The following is a 22,027-nucleotide window of genomic DNA, read 5'->3' as shown; positions in this document are numbered from 1 at the left end:
AGCCAAGTGAAGACAGTGCTTCAACGAACAGGAAGTAATTGAGATGAGGATGAGTTAGAAAAAAGCAGACTGGAAACAGACGTTGAATTTGGCTTTATTTTACTGACAATTTCTGTTATGCTCTTAAGTGAGATTAGGTTCTCATTTCTCTTGCTGCCCTTTTTTTTTGGTAACAGAATTACATCAGCCTTATAAAATTAGGTGTGTGGCTTTCCATTTTCTTCTAGCCTTTAGAACAGGTTTATGGGAAACAGCTGTTACATAAACAGTTAGTGGTACCAGTATGTAAAAAATCTGGGCCCACTGCCTTTCTGAGGAGGTATATAGCTACTTTGACACTCCTCCAATTTCTTATCTCTTCCCTTTTCTTTTGATTCAACTGTGGTAATTTATATTTTCTTAGAAATATGCTCACTAAGATTCTGGTGTTTATTGATATAAAGTTTCTACGGTTTCTTTGATAATAATTTTTCCTTTCTTCATCTATAAATGTCACCTTTTTCATTTTATATAAATTAAAAACTTTTTTTTATATATTGACTCTTCCTTTTCTAAAATTCTTATATAAATCTGGCCAAAACTTATAAAAATAATATTAAAATACAGCTTAAGAATATTGGACATAAAAATATATATGTATGCTGTTTCAAGAATACTTGCTTTTATTCATATTCCCTCCCAACTATTTTATTAGGGTTTGTTTTATAATTTCAGCTTTTGGATTTGATAGCATAGTTCATCATTCTAGATCTTTCCTATTTTTTTTAAATAAATGCAAATGGCTTGGAAAGGACACTGTGATGTGGCCCCCCAGTCACCTTTTAATGAAGACTCTGTGGCCCCAGCTGCTGGGAGAACTGTGGGCAGACAGACTTCAGCCCCCAGCCTCTTCAGGGACTGACCAGCTTCTGAGAGTACCTTGTCCAAGGTCCTGCCCCTTCCTGGGTGGCCCACAGTCAGTGAGTGGTCAGTGCAAGAATATAAAGTCCTGGACACCTTGGCCCAAAACCAAAGCGCATTTAGCTCCAGAGTCTCCTGTACAGTCAGCTGAGACTGTTGTTGGACTGGCACCAAAGGTCAGCTTCTCCTCCTAAACCCTGCTTTCTCCACCTCCCTCTGTGGGTGCTGACTTCAAAGTCTTCTTCCCAGGGAGCCCAAACTGCAAAGAAGGCTGTAATTGTCCTTCTTCAAATTCATGTTAAGAACAATGCTTTAATTAAGATTCAGTTTTAAATATTTTGTAATTCTGATGTTTTCTTTTTAATTAAGGAATTGACTGAGTGCTTTTTAAGAAAAAAAATTCCAAGTATATGGGGTGTAAGACCACTAACTTTTGTTACTGATTTCTGCTTTTAATGAGTTTCTTATTACCTACTTACAATGTGGTCAGAATGACCTACTTAACTACAATTTTTACAACTACTTTGTATGTGTTGAGAGTGTGTGCTATCCAGATCCTCTAGCTACCTTTTTATTATTTTGAGTCTATATGATCTGTGAGTTTCAGAGAGAAGAGTGTTAAAAATCTCCCACTATGATTGAGAATCTGTTGATTTATCCTTATGATCTTATTATTTTCCTAATATTCTTTATTAAGTGGATATATAGGTTCATAACGAATTATAGAAATGATCCCTGAAAGTATGGACCCTGATTCTGGGGAAGTCTGAAGGCAGAAGGAGAAGAGGGCAACAGAGGATGAGATGGTTGGATCACATCACCAATTCAAAGGACACGAACTTGGGCAAACTCCAGGAGATGGTAAGGGACAGGAAGGCCTGGGTGGGGTGCTGTAGTCTACGGGGTTGCAAAGAGTCAGACATGACTGAGCAGCCGAACAACAGCAAGGTTCATAACCGTACCTTTTTGATGGATTGTTACTTTGGTCAGAATGTCACTTACTGTCCCTTCTAATCGACTATGCCAAAGGCTTTGACTGTGTGGATCACAACAAATTGTGGAAATTCTGAAAGAGATGGGAATACCAGACCACCTGACCTGCCTCCTGAGAAATCCATGTGCAGGTCAGGAAGCAACAGTCAGAACTGGACATGGAACAACAGACTGGCTCCAAATAGGAAAAGGAGTATGTCAAGGCTGTATATTGTCACCCTGCTTATTTAACTTATATGCAGAGTACATCATGAGAAACACTGGACTGGATGAAGCACAAGCTGGAATCAAGATTGCCGGGAGAAATACCAATAACCTCAGATATGCAGATGACACCACACTTATGGCAGAAAGTGAAGAGAAACTAAAGAGCCTCTTAATGAAAGTGAAAGAGGAGAGTGGAAAAGTTGGCTTAAAACTCAACATTCAGAAAACTAAGATCATGGCATCTGGTCTTATCACTTCATGACAAATAGATGGGGAAACAATGGAAACAGTGACTTTATTTTTGGGGGCTCCAAAATCACTGCAGATGGTGACGCTTGCTCCTTGGAAGAAAAGGTATGACCAATCTAGACAGCATATTAAAAAGCAGAGACATTACTTTGCCAGCAAAGTCCGTCTAGTCAAAGCTATGGTCTTTCAAGTAGTCATATATGGATGTGAGACTTGGACCATAAAGAAAGCTGAGCACTGAAGAATTGATGCTTTTGAACTGTGGTGTTGGAGAAGACTCTTGAGAGTCCCTTGGACGCAAGGAGATCCAACCAGTCCATCCTAAAGGAGATCAGTCCTGAGTGTTCTTTGGAAGGACTGATGCTGAAGCTGAAGCCCCAATACTCTGACCACCTGATGCAAAGAACTGACTCATTTGAAAAGACCCTGATGCTGGGAAAGATTGAAGGTGGGAAGAACAGGGGATGACAGAGGATGAGATGGTTGATGGCATCACCGACTCAATGGACATTAGTTTGAGTAAGCTCTGGGAGTTGGTGATGGACAGGGAAGCCTGGCGTGCTGCAGTCCATGGGGTCTCAAAGAGTCAGACACAACTGAGGAACTGAACTGAACTGAATTCTGTTCTTGAATTCTAGTCTGGGCCATATTAATATTATCACACATACTTTATTAGTGTCTGATATATTTTTCTGAGGTATGCTTCTTATAAACAAATTGTACTTAGATTTATATTTATATTTTTAATCAACTTAAGTTTGTTCCTTTCAGTGAATGACTTTGAACATATCACAAATATCATTACTAAATATTACTACTAAAATGTTTGTTTTGGTCTAACTTCTGCCATCTTACATTGTGTTATAATTTTTCAGATTTTTGTTTCTTTTTTCCCTTTGTATATATGTAGCATTGAAAACAGTTTTCTTCTTTCAGTATTACTTATACTTAATGTAAAATCTCTTTCTGACTATATCAATAACCGTTTTCCACTTCTGTCACACTTTCAACCATTTGTTGAGCCTGTCAATAATTCTGTATTAAGGCAATGTGACATTAGGTAGTTTTATATTAATAACAGATCAAGCCCAAATTCCCATGGCTTCACTCATGACACTTCCCAGTATGAGTATTCCTACGTAAGCCACTATACACATGGCTGGTTAGGGCCCTTTCATCTCACGGGTCTGCTCTTCTCCGAGTCCTTTCAATCTGGCTTGTAGACAGAGAAGTAGACTGTGGAGCAGGTGTATCTGCTCAAAACCACTTTGTCCCAAGAGCAACTTATACGTTTTCCTCCTATCGTTTTGGCAAGAACTTGTCCTGCGGCCCCACCTAGGTGTAAGGGGTGTTAGAAAATGAAAACTGCAACTGAGTAGACACTAAAAAGCAACCACTCCAGCAGGGGACGGGATGAGCTGGCTGTATCTGCCACACTCCGGCTTCTCTGCCTTCCTGATTATTTGGTTTGTCTATCGCTACCTCAAGCAAGGAGAACCCTGGCCCCTTAGCGTGCACAATTCATTTCTTTATGCTCCACGCTCTCACCCACCTAATCCTTGCATGAATCCCAGCCTTCTGTTCTGTGTTTGGCATTATCTGTTCCATCAGCCCTTCTCCAGAATGAGATGCTATCAGCATCCCGTTGGGATGCTATAGGTAAGCAAACCAGTTACTCTCCCAATGATGAGGGCATTCCCTCTGTGGGCCTAAACCATGAATAAGAATGCTGGGAATAAAGAAATCTCCCATTGGAATTCGCTTTGCCATCTGTCTCTGAGCTCAAGTAAAATCTTTTAGACACAACCAGACCCAGCTTGTTAATCCCCCAAGTCCCAAACACACCTATTTACTTTCTGACAATTATATCCATCAGTCTTGATAGTTAACTTTGCTATATGTTTTCACTGCCTTTTAATTTTAAATCCTTTTTGATAGATTCTTTTAGCAACACACATGGCTTCACCATAAAAAGTCAATTCCTATTTATCTAGGATCCAAAATCTAAGAAGCCTATTTACTTCTTGTTTCCATGGCAACATAAATGAGGACTGAAATTTGTATTAGACACCCTAAGGCAGGGAAAATGCCAAATGGTTTTTGAATCTCAAAAAGATGAAACTTCATCAGAATGGCTTAGCCCTTTATATGATAAATCACATGTCTGTGTTTTACTGTATCAATAATTTATACTTCTAGGTAAGCAGACCAGTTTCACATAAGGTTTCACACCTGCTGTATTAGATACAATAATATAAACAATGATCTAAAAAGAAAACATTTTCCCTTAACTAAAAATTTAACTAACATATGTTCCATTTGTCCAACTGATAAATTATCAACATGTACTTTAAAATCTACTCACTATAAAGGCAAAGTGTGCATTTATTGTCTAGGGAGAGATTTTTAAGGGGAAGATCAGTGAAAAAAGATAAAAGAAAAATGAAGAAAAGAGAGAATAGTGATACAAAGTAAAGCAAAGAGACACACAGAGAGATCCAGAAACAGCCAAGACAGCAAATTAGAAAAAAAAAAAGTGCAGAATATCAAAGAGAGTACCATGGCCCAAGAGGTGTACTCACCTTAGTTATTCAAGCAAAGGAGAGAAAAATGAGTCAAACTTTCCTGTAATAACAACCATGTTCTTTTATGACATGTTACTATGGCTATTCTGCACCTATAAGCAAAATGGCACGTTGCTTCTTGGTATATAACACCAACCAAGCAAATTAATACATTCAAATTAATATGTTCACCCAGTAACTTTTAGCTGAGTGCTTACTACATGCTCTGCTCTGTTAGAAGTGTTGCAGGTTTGGCAGTGAATAAAAAAGACAAAATCCCTGCCCTGATGATGCTTTCAAGTGGAACTGAGTTATCTGTCTATGGAATGGAGGTTTCTTTCCTCAACTGCGCAGTAACTTTCCAACCTAACTGCCAATTACTTAAATTGCCAACAATTTCCTTTTACCTTGGTTCTCAGTTTCTGACAATGTTAGCAAAGCTCTGACCTTGAACACATGCATCACTACAATACTAGTTCATACATAAAAAGGCTAGAATGTTCAATATTACATTCAGTATTCCGTTTTGCTATTGCAGTACTCTCTGAGCTTTTTGCTTTTACAAACATTACTGACATGTTTTGAGCAAGAGCCCTAATATATATAATTTATAAATTATGTAGACATATTATATACCAATCTGTTTACATACATTATAAAATAAATCCCAAAGCAGAAATTAAATGGATATGAAAAGTTATAGATAGTAAGTTTTCCCTACAACCCAGGACTCATCTGCCCCTTGAGGGGTACACAAAGCTCCATGTGAGAAACCACTGCACTTAGGCTAATTTTTCACACTTTCACACTTCATGACAACTAATCCTTTATCCATTTTGACAAAAATTGTGACATAAGAAAATAATCTGACTCAGTAAACCACAGCAAGTTGCAAAGTTGGCTTAATTCCCATAGTTTGCTGTTTTCTTCCTTTGCCTCAATAGGTAATAAACATTTCAGTTCTGGGCTCACTGAAAAATTAATATAAATTCTGATTGAAGATTTTCATGGAGCTTATATCAAAATAATGAATAACTTCTTAATAAACACTTTCATCATTTACTAAATGGTACTTTATCCTTTCACAGAATCCAAAGGCTTTACTGGATCTTTCACTGCTAAACTTGGTGTGGGTATATGTTGTGTGAATGTGCCTGTGTGTATGAACCAGGGCCTTTCTTACTAATAGCAAAAATACTACCCAGCGTTGGTGAGGCTATTATTCCTTTCCAATCAGTGACATTTACACGTCAGCAATTTCTATTATCTCAGCAATTTTTCAACGAGATAACAGAGCAGGTACGATAATATTATCCCAGTTTTACAAAGGAGCCAAGGCACAAGAACTGAAGTAGCTCTCCTAAGATAATGTGGCAAGTTAACAACAGAGACAGAAGCTTCTAAAACAGAATTCACCTAACACTAGCCCAGAGTGCTTTTCTGATTTCAAACTGCTCTGATATACTAACTACTGAAACCTGCATCTTCTACTACAACAGGCCACGTCACAGATCTTTTCTTCACAAAGTACCAAGAGTGTCATTCCACACAAGGCTTATTTTAAGAGCACTTACTATCTTTCACTTATTTAAAGGACAGGGGATATCCTTTTCTCACAAAACCACAAGTCACGGGATTTCTTCTATTTAAGGTTAGAAAGTTCACTGGTCACACAGTGATCCCTTGTTATTTACAAGGCAAAGCTGAAACATTAATTAGGGGCTCCTTCTGAATTATGGTGCTCAGGAAGGAACAGTAAAAATAATAACAACCGTAACTATAACAAATTCTGCACCAATACATGAAACCCATCTGACTCCCGTGATATTTTGCTTTGAGATACAGGAATCTCATCACTTCTTATACAATGACCCACATATATAGTTTAATTGTTCTTCAAATCTGAGACCTAAGATTTTGTCATTTCCTAACATTATCAGGCAGCACCTGTGACAGGAGGGCTACAGAATTGATAGTAAGCAAAACCATATCTGAAAATTCACAAAAACCTCAAGTGAAAAACCACTCCAGCTAGTTATTGTCAAGATGTTTATATTAGTTTCCTACTGGCGCTACGATACATTACCACAAACTTAGTGGTACACAAATCTTAACAGTTCTGGAGGTCAGAAGTTCAAAATGGACTCAGTGTGCTAAGATAAGTGTCAGAGACTCCAGGAAGAATCTGTTTCCCTGACTTTTCCAGCTCCCAGAGGCTGTGACATCCCTTGGCTCAGGGTCCCTTTCGTCAAAGCCAGCAATCACATCACTCCAACCTTTGCTTCTGTTGTCACATCTTCCCTGACTCTTCTGACTCCCTCTTCCATCTTTCAGAGACCCTCATGATTACAATGGGCCAGCTGTATAATCCAGAATTCTCTCTGACCTCAGTGGCCTTCATCACGTCTGCAGGGTCCCTTTACATGTGGGGAAACATTCACAGGCCCCAGGGATTAGGATGTGCACACCTTAGAGGCCATTATTCTGCCTAACAATGCCTGCATCTAGTGGGAACCAGCAGAAAATTCTCTGAGGTTCACACAGCTTGGTGTCAAGAAAAATTTAGGGAGTTTGGAAACATGTGGCCCTAGCCTGGGATTTGACTGAGGCATGGAGAAACTGTTCAATCTTTAATTATCCAACACTGAGCAAGCTCAATTTCCTTGTCTGTAAGGCTGCTGTAGATATCTACATCTGATGGTTACTGGGGGATTAAATGAAGATAAGGAATGTGAACACATGGAGAACTGAGGCTAGTAAACAAATACAGATGTTAACTCAATGACATAAATGGACAAATACTTAGACTTTGCAGTATGAATAACAACTATTGCTTCCTTAGTAAGAAATATATTCATTTCCTGGCCAATCCTTATACTATTAATATTCTCTTCCCCTCAGCAGTTTCCAATAAGTTTATTTTAATATTTAAATAACTAGGAGATTCATTTGCAGTGATCCTGATGCCTAATTTTAATTCAAGATAAATTACTGCTCTGAAAAAAATACTTCAGTGAGTTGGGGTTTTAGAAGAATTTATAGAGTTTTTAAAGTTTATGGCAAAGGAATTCAACATTTTTATAATTTAAGATTATTCCTTGCCCTTTTAAAGTGACATTTTTCATTCATTATATTAAAAAGCACATGCTTCTTTTTATTATAGCTTTGAGATTAGCTCCCATCACACATATACTTTGTGATGAGCAATTAATAATTGTCATCTCTATTAGAAAGCTTGTCTCGTTCCAACTATCAGGATATAATTCATTGTTTTTTCTAGGTGATTTATCACAAACTTCTTGAAACTGACTTTTGGCTACAATATGAAGATATGGTTCATATTATTTTCAGCAGCCATCTCTTGCAGCATTCAAAGAAGAATATGTCCATGATTCTAAAAACCAGAAATGTTATTATGACCTCAAATGCTAACCTAATAGAATTTAATGTGTACTTGGCTACACAGGAGATGAACAACCCAGTAACAAACTCATGGCATATATGATAAACACATCACATTCCAACACTATCCCTCCTCCTATCCCTGCCCCTTGATATAATTAACACTCCACGGGGAATCTCTGATTTACCAGCTAGAAGCAGAATCTTATAAGCAGACAGCAACATATACCAGATGTAAGGGTTAAGGTCCAGAAAATACTTTCACACATTCTCAAATATTTTTGCTTTGCCTTGCTGGAAAATCTCCAGTAAAGAACAGGAATCTTGCTACTCCACATTTTTAACTTGCTGCCCAAGACTCAGTGAAACTAGCGATTATTTTGCTGCTTAGAAGAAGAAAAAGAAAAGAAAAAAAAAAAGACAAATAAGAGATACAGAGGAATGTACTTTTTATTCTTCTAGGTTACTTTTCCTTAAAGTATTTATTTGGCTACACCAGGTCTCAGTTGCGGCACGTGAGATCTAGTTCCCTGACCAGGGATCAAACCTGGGCCCCTGCATTGGGCGCACAGAGTCTTAGCCATTGGACCGCTAGGGAAGTTCCAGTTAGTTTTCTTAGATCGAAGAAAATGATATTTCCTTTCCTAGGTGGAAAGGTTTAAAGTCATTTGGATTTTTTTCAATATTAGAACCAATTATAATATATAGGATATTAACAGATTTGTTTCTTTAATAAAACACTTTATCAGTACTTTCTTCACTTATGCACACACAAAACTGGGAAAAGATAAGCAATAAATTCTTCTGTATCTAAGACAACATGATGATGCCTCAACAGAAATAATTTAAGAAAACAAAGCATTGTATAGGCCTCAGTTTATAATATTTTGTGATGATGTGAATGATGCTCATAAATGTTTCAAAAAATATTTGCTGCACTAGTTATGTGCAAAGGCCAGGGCTGAGTATTCTGTGAGGGTCAGGGAGATGAGGGAAGAACAGACCTATGTACAGGTCTTGACTCTCTTCTATCATCAGCCCTCCACCCCAAGCTGTACCAGAACCTACCAGTTTTTTCCTCAATCACTGGCCTTATATCACTACCTGTTCTGTGGCTTCCACTATTTTTCATTTATTGATAATCTTTAATGAGCCAGGAGCATGACCTAGGCATTCTATATTTTCCTGTGCAGTGAAGTGAAAGTCGCTCGGTCCTGGGCAACTCTGCCTGCTTTAAAAAAAAAAAAGAAGTCCCCAATCCTTTCTGCTCCAAAGTCAGGGGAAAAAAACCAGTAGCCTGATGGGACCATCTCAGCTTGTTAATTTTGCCTTTCTCTGTAGAAGGCTGAACAGAAGTCCTCACAGTCTACAGGCTGGTGACACAGAAGCCTGAGCATGAAGCTCTCGGACTGACAACGCCCCTCAGTCCCCAGAAACGGTATCAACGCTCTTTCATGAGGACCGTAAATAAAAGCTAATCTCTGTATACATTTTTAAGACACTAGGACTAAGGTCGAGAAATGCCTGACATACCTTTAATATGTGAAATCATACGATACTGGGGAGGTGTGAGCAATGCAATATACACAGCCTTCTTTTCTACCATCCAGCAGTAGCTCATCCCACTTCTATCAAACAAGGAGTTCAAAGTGGAAAACAAAGTCTGTTCAAAACAGCAAACGCACTCCAACAACAAAACATACACACAAATCCACTTTCGTAAAACATGAAGCAAAGGAACATTTCACTTGCATTCCTTTTAATCCCATAAAAAAAACTTTGCAGACATTTTAAATTATAAGTATCCTGGATTGTAAATTAAAGCAAAAGCAACCCATGCCTGGCAAATCCTAAGGAAATTAACTGTGAAGAAAATCTGGGGTGCCTTGGAGCATTTCAAAAGACTGAAGAGTTAGAACTCAAGAGTATTGCCTCGGGAAAAATAATTTCTAAATAAAAGAAACATTAAAATCTAAGAAACAGACAAAACTGGCAAAAATTATCTTTGCTGAGTAGTCTTAAAATAAGGCTTCTTCTTAATAGAATTTTCAGTTTAAAAACCAAAACTGCTCTCCTCTGCTTGGAAAATAAAAACTAACATTAATACCAGTAAATCATCAATTTAGCACCCAGGATGTTTCAGACCCTTGGTCTGCATACGACATTTATGATCTCATTTAATTTCCACATCAAACCCATGAAGTCAGTGAAAATTCATACTTTAACAAGTAGAGGAGAAAAAATGAGACTTAGAGATAAAGTTTTTTGCACAAGGACTATATACAGTCAGAAAATATTTGAAGAAAGCAGTTATAAATCAGATTGGTTTTGTCTAAAACTGTATTGACTCTATAATTCTTATAAAAATGTGAGTTCCTTACTGGAATACAAGAAATACATTCTCTTTTGCTGTTATGCTGTATGACATTTTTTTTTAAATAAAAGTTTTTTATGTGAAACCTTAAAAAGTGAGATCATTAGAGGCAACCAGGGACACCTGAGTCATGTCAAGGACCCGAGAGCCTGCCAGCCTCAGGAAGTTCAGGCGGCTCCCTGCACAAGCGTGCCCAGCTCCCCAGCGTCACTCGCAGGGAACGGAAGGAACCACAGCCTGCGGCAGGCCTCTCCTCTCATTTGCCAGTGGAGGGAAGGGGACAGGGCACCATCTGCCACGTGGCGTAAACAACGTGATAAAACAAACGCCAGTCTTGGCTCTGCTTTGCTGCTCCACAACTTAATAACCACCGGACTTTAGGACACTTCCCCAACGCTTTCAGTCTGAATTTTCTTTCGGGGAGGTGGGCATAGCTGTCACACCTGGATGATGTCACAATCAAACAATACTGAATGTGTAACTCACTGGTACAACTGTCACCACAGAAACAAGAGGCGCTACCCATGATTTCTTCTGCTTGCCCTCACCTCCACCATCACCCTAGTGCTTCCCCAGACTGGAAAGCACTCCTGGGACTTTACTGTATGTGTGAAAAAGAAAAGTGAAGTCACTCAGTCGTGTCCGACTCTCTGCGACCCCATGGACTGTAGCCTACCAGGCTCCTCCGTCCATGGGATTTTTCAGGCAAGAGTACTGGAGTGGGTTGCCATTTCCTTCTCCAGAGGATCTTCCTGACCCAGGGATCGAACCCAGGTCTCCCGCATTGTAGGCACAGACGCTTTACCGTCTGAGCCACCAGGGAAGTCCTCACTGTATAGGTAAGAGCCTCCTAGTCCAAGAAGACTCCCAGCTAACTACAGACCAACGTTTCTCCATCCTTCAAAATAATTCATTTCTTCACCCATTTATTCTGCAAAAACATTCACTGTGTTACTATGCTCAAGATACTTTGCTAGGTAATACAGAAGACTGAAAAAAACTCAGTTTTTCCCCCAGGTAGTGGACACTCAAAGAGATGAAGCTATGCAGTCATTACTGTAGTGAGCCTGGTGTTGTAACCATGAGTAAAAACATCTACCTAAATGGCTATTTCAAGAATCAAACAAGAGTGCTTTTGGTAAGCATTATTACTATTACTATTAGTACCGTCACGGCTGTACCGTTTTGGCACACTCCTTTTGCTGTTGAAGTAGGCATGCTTGGCCCCTATCAGACGAGAGGAGGCTTCCAGCTAGCGCTTTCAGCCCAGCTCTTGGCCTGGCACAATGCTGTATACATGAAAATAGCATCTGCTCGATGTTTCCATTCCACAAAGACTCAAGACCTTTGTATGATTGCATTACCAAGATAATATCCTACTTCTGAACAAAACCCACCACCATTATAGAAACCCAACTCTATATAGCTGCTCTGCCAGACTCCAGAAGGCACTTACATTGCAATCACCTGTAGCAAAGTTCATATATTCATTCTAGTGCTCAGTGAGCACAAGCCTTGTGTGAGGCGCTGCACTGAAGCTAATAAGATCCTATGACGAGGACCAAAACCTTTCCGCTCACGAAAGCCTCCCCCTGGTGGGCGAGACCATCGCGCAACTCGTAGATAACATGCGGTAAAGCCTGTATTTTCTTGTCACCATAACCGAATGACTGCAAAACTAGTCTTTCCACAACCTTCCTAATCACAGTAAAGACAACTTCAGCCCTCCAATGCCTTACACAGATGCCTTGGAATCAGCCTTAACACTTCCCTTTCTCTCACACTCCAAGACCAGCTCCCCATCAAATTCCCCAGGCTCTTCACCGACTCAGTGGATGTGGGCTTGGGTGGACTCCGGGAGTTGGTGATGGACAGGGAGGCCTGGCGTGCTGCGGTTCATGGGGTCACAAGGAGTCGGACACGACTGAGCGACTGAACTGAACACATTTATAACCTCACATCACCACACACCTTTTCGTGTGTGGGTGGTAACTACTAAGATCTACTCTCTTAGCACCTTTTAAGTCTCCAATACAGTACCGTTAACTGTAGGCACCGTGATGTACATTCACTTTGCATAACACCATCAAGGTTTACCCATGTCACAAACCGCTCTTTCCCATGGCCAAATAATATTCCCTTGTTAAAACAGTATTCATTTGATGAAAAACAATCATCATTTCACCATACAATGCCTAAGTCAAACGTACTATGAAAACGATATTCTGGTGCATCTGTGATTGATACACAAAATGCAGATATCAAGGAAAGAACACGGCAGTGTGCAAATACGCAAGAATTAAGAAGGCTGATGTTTCAGCATCAACACCCAATAACCACAGAACTCCACAGTGCTCATCTGGCCCAAAGCGAGGTAATTAATCACAGGACAGGCCAGTGTAAACCGACTATGGAAAATATTGAACATCATGGGATTTAATTTTAGAGATATTCAAGCACTCAGTTAAACAACTGTACAATAATGCTTTGCTCTTTAGGACAGTAGTAGATATTTACGTATTTACAGTAACCATCAAAAAGATACACTAAAAATAATTACTATGTATACTCAAGGATTTGAGGGTTATTTTACTATTATTTTTATTCATTTTTTTTTTCTGAAAAGGAGGTTAGTTTCAAATTACTCCTAGCTAACAATTAATTTTTAAGGACTGTACTAATCAGACTGTGACAACAGTCCTGTGGATCTAAAGAGTGAATCCTCATTATAGCGTGGAGCCCAGAGACTGCTCAGAAGGTTCCCAGAAGATAACCCGCTGTGGCAGGGGTGACTGAAAAAAATGGACTATGCAAAGTCCTTTGATATTTATACAGGTTGCATTGACAGTGTCCATGTACATTTAATTTTATTCTTAATTTTATTTGTTTAAGCAAAAAGACAGTTTACTGGAAACACTGGGAGCTCAAAGAGTCAGTGAGGAAAGCTCATGAACGGGCAAGGAATAAAGGCAAGAGGCTGCAGGCTTGGCAGCCAGAAGCAACGTAACTGTCAACAGAATTATGCTGTTTATCCTCAATCTGATAAATACAGTATGTCTCATATAGGATTTCTGAAAATCAGAACTGTTCATGAAGAGTCTCTAAAACAACCAAATAAGAGACAGCATGAACCCAACAATTTGTTTTTGTTTTACTCTGCTTCAAGGCTTGCCAGAATCTTAATTCCTGGACTAGGGATCAAACCCATGTAGTGGAAGTATGGAACTAACCACTGGACCATGAGGGAATTCCCTCATTTATATGTTTTAATGTCAGCAGTGCTATTATCTTAAAATCTTTATCGGAAACCTCCTTACTGAACTGAACTGAATGTGTTAAACAGATAGCACATATAATGGGTGTGAGGAAGATGGATTTAAAACAAGGTTCAAGTGCTCCAGTTCAGTTCAGTTGCTCAGTTGTGTCCAACTCTTTGCAACCCCATGAACCGCAGCACGCCAGGCCTCCCTGTCCATCACCAACTCCCGGAGTCCACCCAAACCCATGTCCATCGAGTCAGTGATGCCATCCAACCATCTCATCCTCTGTCATCCCCTTCTCCTCCTGCCCTCAATCTTTCCCAGCATCAGGGTCTTTTCCAATGAGTCAGCTCTTCACGTCAGGTGGCCAAAGTATTGGAGTTTCAGCTTCAGCGTCAGTCCTTCCAATGAACATCCAGGACTGATCTCCTTTAGGATGGACTGGTTGGATCTCCTTGCAGTCCAAGGGACTCTCAAGAGTCTTCCCCAACACCACAGTTCAAAAGCATCAATTCTTTGGCACTCAGCTTTCTTTACAGTCTAACTCTCACATCCATACACGACTACTGGAAAAACCACCATGCAAATCATTGATATAATTACATTACACTGTAGTTATTTGATCACCTGTCTGCATCTGTTACCAGACTATTAATTCATTCTGCATCTAGAAGATAGTAGGTATGTAAGAAAAGCTCACTGAATTAAAAAAAATTTTTTGTAATCATATATCATATACTTATTTAATAGCCTTTAGTGCCACTGGAGAAGGAAATGGCAACCCACTCCAGTGTCCTTGCCTGGAGAATCCCAGGGACAGGGGAGCCTGGTGGGCTGCCGTCTATGGGGTCACACAGAGTCAGACACGACTGAAGCGACTTAGCAGCAGCAGCAGTGCCATTGTAGTCAAAGAGTGACTGGATAGGATGATTATAAAAATATAGGGAACACAGTTTTGTTTTTTTTTTAAATTATCATGGGCTTTTCCTCATCTCTCAAAACTAAAAATTCTATAAGCAGAGCACACTGAGGTTCTAGTGAAAAATGATGCTCAAATATTTAACTCTCCAAAATGTCATATTTGAATCACTTTGCCATCACATATGTAAAGCTATGTTAGACAGTCAAGACATCTGTTTCCTTGGCCAGAAAGTGTAGGCATTCATGGAGACCGAAGCTGGAGACAGCAAATGTTAAACAGCCTCCAGAAGCTTCAGGGTGGCCCACAGCCCAGGACTGCCACAGGGGGAGAGGGGGAGAGTCTGACTCACCCCCATTTTTCACACACACTCCAGGTCATAAGGCCTCCAGTTCCTCTCGCTACCTCTGGCTCAGTACTTCCTCATTCAATTCTGTCCAATGGTACTTTGACAACCTCACTGGTCCTCAGCTAGTCACGGTCACTCTCAGAGCCATCCCTGGTGAAAGGGACTGGAGAACACGACATATCAGCTTCAATTCCTTTAAAGACAAATTTCCAGCTTTCCTGAGATATCACTGACATATCACATCGTGTAAGGTTAAGGAATACAATGGATGGTTTGATACACACATACTCTGAAACGACTGCCACAGTAAGTTAGGTGACACATCCATCACTTTACATAGGTAACTTGTGTGTACTAGGCACTTCTAAGAGCTACTCTTTCTGCAACTTTCAAGTCTACTTGAAACTATAGTTTCAACTATAGTCGCCCTGCTGCATAGTAGAATCCCCAGAAGTTACTCATTGTATAACTGGAAGTCTGTGCCCTTTGCCAACATCTCCCCATTTTACCTACTCCACAGCCCCTGAAAACCATTCTATTCTGTTTCTATAAGATCACACAATATTTGTGTTTCTCTGACTTATTTCGCTTAATGTTCTCATGAATCACCCATGTTGTTGCAAAAGGCAGGATTTCCTTCTTTCTCACGAGTAAATAATATTCCATCACACACACAGAGACACACTTCACCACTTATGCTCTACCCATTCATCCATGGACAGACACTTGGGTTGTCCCCACAGCTCAGCTATTATGAATAAGGCTACAGTGAACACGGGAGGGCAGAAGTCTCTCTGAGATCCTCATTTCATCTCCTTTTGAAATATACCCAGATGTGGGATTGCTGGATCACGTGGTAGTTCTATTTTTAATTTTTCTGAGAAACTATGTTTTCTACAGTGGCTATACCAGTTCACATTCCCACCGACAGTGTATAGGGTTTCCTTTTCTCTGCATTTTCACCAACATTTCTTATCTCTTGTTTTGGTAATAGCCATCCTAGCAGGTGTGAGGCGATTCCTCACTGTGGTTTTCCCTGATTAGTGTGGTGAAACATGTACCTGTTCAGGCTCATATGCCTGTTGGCTAGCTGTGTATCTTCTTTGGGAAATGTCTATTAATATCTCTTGCCTATTTTTTAATCATAGTATTTGGCTTTTTGGTATTAAGTTGTATGAGTTCCTTATATATTTTGGGTATTAACTCATTAGGTTGCCCTTTCGTTCTTGTTGACCTTTTATTCCTTGAGGAAGACAAGCTATAGTTTCAAGCCTTCAGAAGAGAGGGACATTCTGCATGAATTTAGTGAAGTGGCAGAGAGTGCCCAGGATAAGGCTGTGTGGAGGACATCACACTTGTTGATTGTGATAAATCTTCAAAGACAGAAGGCAGACCAGAGGTGAGCAGGAAATTAAGGTAGAAGGAATGGTAACCAGCAAGGCTGAGAGGCGGAAAAGCCCTTCGGTGGAATAGAGTGTTTGGAGAACAGTTACAGCCTCAAGATCAAATGGACAGATGGGAGAACACAGACGAGGATGAATGACAACAACACAGCACGGAGGCCACTCCAGGGGCCTGGCAGACACGCAGTAAGGATCTCCAGAGGACCTGAGCAGGGCCGTGAAAGTTCATCACACGGTCATCCGCACAATGGCTGGCTGAGGGACAACCAGAGGAGGAAGAAGTTAAATGGCTGGTGCAATGTTCTAAGCAAGAAGGAGGGTGTCAGATTCAGAAAATGACAAGATGGGAAACACTATGGCCCAGATGCATCACTCAGTTGTGTCTGACTCTGTGACCCCATGGACTGTAGCCCACCAGGTTCCTCTGTCTATGGAATTCTCCAGGCAAGAAAACTGGAGTGGGTTGCCATTTCCTTCTCCAGGGGATCTTCCCAATCCAAGGATTGAACCCAAGTCTCCTGCGTTGCAGGCAGACTCTTTACTGACTCAGCCACCAGGGAAGCCCTAAGATAGCAAAGGATGAATCCAAAAGGCTATTCAGACCCATCAAAAGGTAAGGGAGTCTGAAGCCAGGTAAGCCTAATGAGCAGTATTCTCTTCCTACAAGTGGCCAGGCAGACTGACCGGGAATTCCAAATTAAACAGAGAATGTTTGTTGAAGGTCTGCTGCGCATCAGATATAGCACTGAGTGCATTACAGACCTTATCATATTTGAATCTCTGTATCAATCTATTCTGAGAGTTACGCTTTATGATCACCAATTGACAGATTAAAAAAACTTAGGTTCACAGAAGTCAGAGGACTTGGCCTATATCAAAGAATAAATAGTGAAAGAGGGTGAATAACAACAACAACAACAATAATTAGAACAGCATCCACTATTTGTCAGGGATTCTGGGAAACAATGGTCAACAGGGAGATACACTCCCTCCTGCTATCTTCAAACTCAGATCTGACTTCTGCGTTCCTCCTTTCCTTCCTTCCACTGTTGCTTTACTCCTATAAAAGGTGCCCTTGGCCTGACACAGTTATAGCTTTTGATTAATGCCATGCTGTGCTGCTATTAAGCCTAAACTTGTTTTCTTTAAAGAAGACTTTACTACTTGGCTGAAGAATGTGCCTCTACTCTTTCGTTTAAAATGTTGATGATTACAGAAAGCCACAGTACTTTGTGCTCCACTGCTCATTGTTTATATTTTAAGCCAGAAAAACTGATACCATCTCTCATATCAATATAAAGAAACCATTTACATCCAAAGTTGGGTCTTCTCACTCGTGCTGTCCCAAATTTCCTGAATCAGAACAATTTAGCTTCAAAATAATCCGCCAGATGTCAGAATGTTGTTGTCGTTTAGTCGCTAAATTGTGTCTGACTCTTTGCAACCCTGTGGACTGCAGCATACCAGGCTCCTCTGCCCTCCACTATCTCCCAGAGTTTGCTCAAATTCATGTCCACGGAGTCAGTTATGCTATCTAACCATCTAATCCTGGGCCACCCCCTTCTCCTCCTGCCCTCAATCTTTCCCAGCATCAGGGTCTTTTCCAATGAGTCAGCTCTTCCCATCAGGTGGCCAAAGTACTGAAGCTTCAACATCAGACCTTCCAATGAATAGTCAGGGTTGATTTCCTTTAGGGTTGACTGATCTGCTCTTCTTGCAGTCCAAGGGACTCTCAAGAGTCTTCTCCAGCACCACAATTTGAAAGTATCAATTCTTTGGCGCTCTTTATGGTCTGACTCGCACATCTGTACACAACTAATGGAAAACCATAGCTTTGACTATTCAGACCTTTGTCAGCAAAGCAATGTCTTTACTTTTTCATATACTAGGTTTGTTTTTCTCAGTTTGTCATAACTTTCCATCCAAGAAGCATCTTTTACTTTCATGGCTATAGTCACCACCCACAGTAATTTGGAGCCCAAGAAAATAAAGGCATGCTTACTGTCCAGCATAGTAATGTTTTCCTCCAGAGCAAAGGACAGGCATGGTTTCCCACCCATTTACAAAAGATTCAGGTTCCCCAAGTTCAATGATCCTCTCCTATAATGCAATCCACTATGAGTTTCATGTCTTTATGTTAAGATAACCTCGGGGCTTCCCAGGTGGCTCAGCGGTAAAGAATCTGTCTGCCAATGCAGGACACAGGGGTTCGATCCCTGATCCAGGAAGATCCCACACGCTGCGGAGCAGCTAAGTCTGTGTGCCACAACTATGGGGCCCGTGCTCTAGAGCCTGGAGTCCACAACTCCTGAAGCCCACGTGCCTGAGAGCTCACGCCCGCAACAAAAGAAGCCACCGTGGTAAGATGTCCTCACCCCACAACTAGGAGCAGACCCCACCTGCCACAGCTAGAGGAGAGCGCGAGCAGCACAAGGACCCAGCATGGCCAAATTAAATAAATGAAATTTTTCAAAAATAACCTTAAAAAAGCATTCTAATATACACTGCTACTGCTGCTGCTAAGTCACTTCAGTCGTGTCTGACTCTGTGCGACCCCACAGACAGAAGCCCACCAGGCTCCCCCATCTCTGAGATCCTCCAGGCAAGAACACTGGAGTGGGTTGCCATTTCCTTCTCCAATGCGTGAAAGTGAAAAGTGAAAGGGAAGTCGCTTAGTCATGTCCAACTTTTAGCGACCCCATGGACTGCAGCCTACCAGGCTCCTCCGTCTGTGGGATTTTCCGGGTAAGAGTACTGGAGTGGGGTGCCATTGCCTTCTCCACTAATATACATTAAGTCCAAACAGATACTGTTTGATTCTACCAGTATGAGGTGCCTACGGCAGTCAAATTCATAGATTCAAGGAATGAACCGTTAGATGCCAGGGGTGGAGGTAGGGGGAAGGGAATGGGGAGCTGGTGTTTGGTAGGGATGGAGTTTCACTTTAGGAGGGTGACAGGTTGGGGAGATGGATACTGGTGAGAGTCTCATGGCAATGTGGGTGAGCTGGGTGCCACTGAGCCATACAGCTGAATATGGTTAAAATGGTATGTTTTACGTTATGTGACTTTTACCACAATAAAAAAAACAAAAAAAAAAAAAAAAAAGTTTCATTTCTTCTAGCAGTATCCCTGAACCTGTGATAGACTAACTTGCTGGCTTTACACTTGGATAAACCACAGATCCTTGACAGTTCTTGACAGTGGTAAGTTGCAAAAATGGTAACAAATTCTTCTCCTGCCTGCATCCATGTCCTTTAGTATACCCTCTTGCACTGATTCAGCTTGGCCATGTGACTTGCTTGATCAATGAGACATTAGTAAGCAGGACACAAACAGGAGCGTTGAAGCTAGCCTACTTGCTGGTTTTAGAATTTAGCTGTCATGTGAAAAATCCCAGGCTAGTTTGTTCATGAGAAATACATGACAAGTGTCCCCCTGAACCCCAGCTGTGACCCTACCAATCACCAGACATGCAAACAAAGCCAACTGAGATCATCCAACCTCCAGCCGACTCTTCAGTTAACTGCTGATGTGAGAATGAATCCAGCAGAGATCTGGGGTGCTGTTAGACCACAGGAACGATCCAATTTCTAAGTTCTGGGGTCTTTTGTTATGCAACACAGGTTAATAAAGATACAGGGTACAAGGGAAAAATGACTTCCAGTGTAATAACTGTATTACAAGTTCTATAGGGCTCAGTTTATGTCTGGTTAAATACTGTATAACTACAGCACTTAGCAAACTGCCTAGGAAATAGTTAAATGCAGTAGGTCCAAGTTTGTCTTAGTTTTTCCATCTAAATAATCGACACACAGGCACTGAAATTTCACCTCACAAGCAGGTCTCGAGACTGAAGGAACTGTGTATGAATCCAGCGGGCCACATGATTATGTAGAAAAAGCACAACTTGGTACTTAAGGAGACAAATGCTCCGATGGACGAAAATCAGCTCTCCTACTTAGTATCTGGCAGTCCTTGGGCAAGTTATTTACACATATTGCACTTTAGTTTCTGTATCTGCAGGATGGGAATAAAAAAGCTTTCTTCACAGGCTTTATAACATCAGTATAAAAGGAGGCACTCTGTGCAAGACCTGTCAAGAGCATGAGGGGCAATGAGGCAATGAGATAAACTCGGAGTAGCGGCAAACATTGTTAAACGCCAACTATTAGCAACGTGCTCTTTGGGGCTCACATGCATGCACCCACTTGCACATTCTCTCTCTCATATACACACAAGCACAAAATTGAGCCCCAATTAAATTCAAAACACAACCCACAAAGATTGTGGAGGAAAAAAGCTAAGAACCAGCAGGGCTACATTATGATCTATAAGAAGACAAAACTCATGTTATATAATGTGCACAAGTTATACATAACAACCCAAAGTATTTTGTTTCAAAAGCCCTCCAAGTAACATAAGCTTTCTGGAAGAGTAATGCCTGATAATGTAAGTGGATAAAATGTAAATTATATTTATGAAACCAGAAGGGTACTTTACAGACACTGCTTCATTTCTGCACTTTAGAAATTAAATCCCTACTCTTAACTTTAGATAGATATTTTAAGTTCAATTTAAGACAGATATTTATCCTCTACATCACCAGGTTTCACCATATTCAAAGCACTTTTTTAAAAAAATCTTTCTTTTATGATTTGGCATCTTTGAAAATTCTCTTTAAATGCTAATCAGCATTTAATTGTGTACAGTTGATATTGTCTCATAAACATCAAAAAACAAGGTTACTACTGAAAATTTCCAAATCAGTGACTTTCCTGGTGGTCCAGAGGTTAAGACTCCATGCTTCCACTTCAAGGGGCATGGGTTTGATCCCCGGTTGGGGAACTAAGATTCCATACACCATGGCCAAAAAAGGAAAAAAAGAAATTCCAAATCAAACCAACAAATTGACTCAGGCTGAAGTTGGTTTATCATTTTGAGACTTTGAAAAAGACTGTATGCTATTATATTTTAAAAATATTACCTACTCACTAGTTAACTGATAAAAGATAGAAAAAAATTAAATAGCAATTAAGTAATGTACATTCATAGTTAAATATTTCAAAAAATCTGGTTAATAATTGTCATGATTTTCTTTCCTCTATCCACATCAGGGGTAGCACAGAGTGCTGGTTAAGACTCGGGTGTGGATTTCAGTTGCAGTTCTGCCACTTCAAACCGTGTGACTTACTGCTTAAACTCTGAGTTACCTCAAATTACTTAACCTCTGAGATTCAGTTTCCTTACACGTAAAATTATTTTTATAGTATGTGTATATGTTCATAAAATGGATTGTTATGAAGATTAAATGAGATATGCATTTAAAGTCCTTTGTCTCTGACCTGAATCATAAGAAATACTAAATAAATAACATTAAATTTAGCTATAACCATCCCATATATTCA

At 40.3% G+C, this 22,027-nt stretch overlaps 1 protein-coding gene across 7 annotated transcripts in view; it reads right to left on the bottom strand.

Annotated features, from left to right (window-relative positions):
• The window catches only part of KLHL32 (kelch like family member 32), a 208,400-nt gene that overhangs the window by 142,507 nt on the left and 43,866 nt on the right, over positions 1-22,027 (bottom strand). The window lies entirely within an intron of this gene.

This window comes from Cervus canadensis, chromosome 20, assembly GCF_019320065.1.
Source record: "Cervus canadensis isolate Bull #8, Minnesota chromosome 20, ASM1932006v1, whole genome shotgun sequence".
Lineage (NCBI taxonomy): Eukaryota > Metazoa > Chordata > Mammalia > Artiodactyla > Cervidae > Cervus > Cervus canadensis.
This window is presented reverse-complemented; position numbering and strand designations above follow the sequence as displayed.